The 887-nt window shown below is 51.4% G+C and overlaps 1 protein-coding gene across 1 annotated transcript in view; it reads left to right on the top strand.

Annotated features, from left to right (window-relative positions):
* The window catches only part of SLC26A9 (solute carrier family 26 member 9), an 18,263-nt gene that overhangs the window by 579 nt on the left and 16,797 nt on the right, over positions 1-887 (top strand).

Here is an 887-nt window from a genome sequence, read left to right on the forward strand (position 1 = left end):
AGAGAATGCCCAAAGCCAGCCCCTAAATTCCTGGGCTCTCCTAAAGTGTACCTACCAGGATGTGGTCCTGCCAGCCCTCAGGCTGTTTCCGCTTTCAGATCCCTGGAACTGTAATGGCGGGTAGTGAGACCTTGCCTTGAAGGAGGGGCTCCACCGAGGTGATCTAGACCCACACCTCAGGAGCCTGAGGCTACGAACTTCACCTTCCCCCTTCCCAGACTTCTGGCAGACTGCGCTCAAGCCTCACTGAGGGCTGGCTTACCCTTCCTCACTCCCCAGGAGAAACAGCTGATTCAGTTACCTGGATTGAGGTCACGGGCAATGGCTGAAGTAGAGATGCAGGTGGAACTGGTTCAGATCAGGGGAATCACCCACTTCAGTTTTCACCAAAATCCCAGGCCCAACCCTGCCTCTTCTGGGAGGCTGCATCTCTGCCCAAGGTTTTAGGTGCCCAGTGTCCAAGCACTGTACCCCCTGCTGTGCTCCTTGGATAGGTCGGCTCTGCCAGCCTTAGTGCCCAAGGAATTTAAGTTTGGGTTGTTTCTGTGCAGGAGGGATGAGGGTATTTATTGTTGTCCTAAAAGATTAGGATGATGAAAACTCTAAAGGGATGCAGGGCACTATCAATTACCATGAGGCTGGCATGAGAGCCTCGAGCAGTGCCTGGCACACAGAAGGCGTTCCAATAGATACTTGTTTAATGAATGAATGAATGTCTAGAAAGCTAATTCTTCTGCTCATTTCCCTCTTGGCTTCTGGAGCCTCTGTATAGGTAGTTGGCATCAGTTTCCAGCTCTTCTCTTGGACTTCAGACTGCTTTACTCAGCACATGGCAGGCTTGCAAGTGAGGCTGGGCAGATACAAGCTCTCAAATGGGTTGTTTTTCT

Source organism: Pteropus alecto, unplaced genomic scaffold, assembly GCF_000325575.1.
Source record: "Pteropus alecto unplaced genomic scaffold, ASM32557v1 scaffold359, whole genome shotgun sequence".
Taxonomy (NCBI): Eukaryota; Metazoa; Chordata; class Mammalia; order Chiroptera; family Pteropodidae; genus Pteropus; species Pteropus alecto.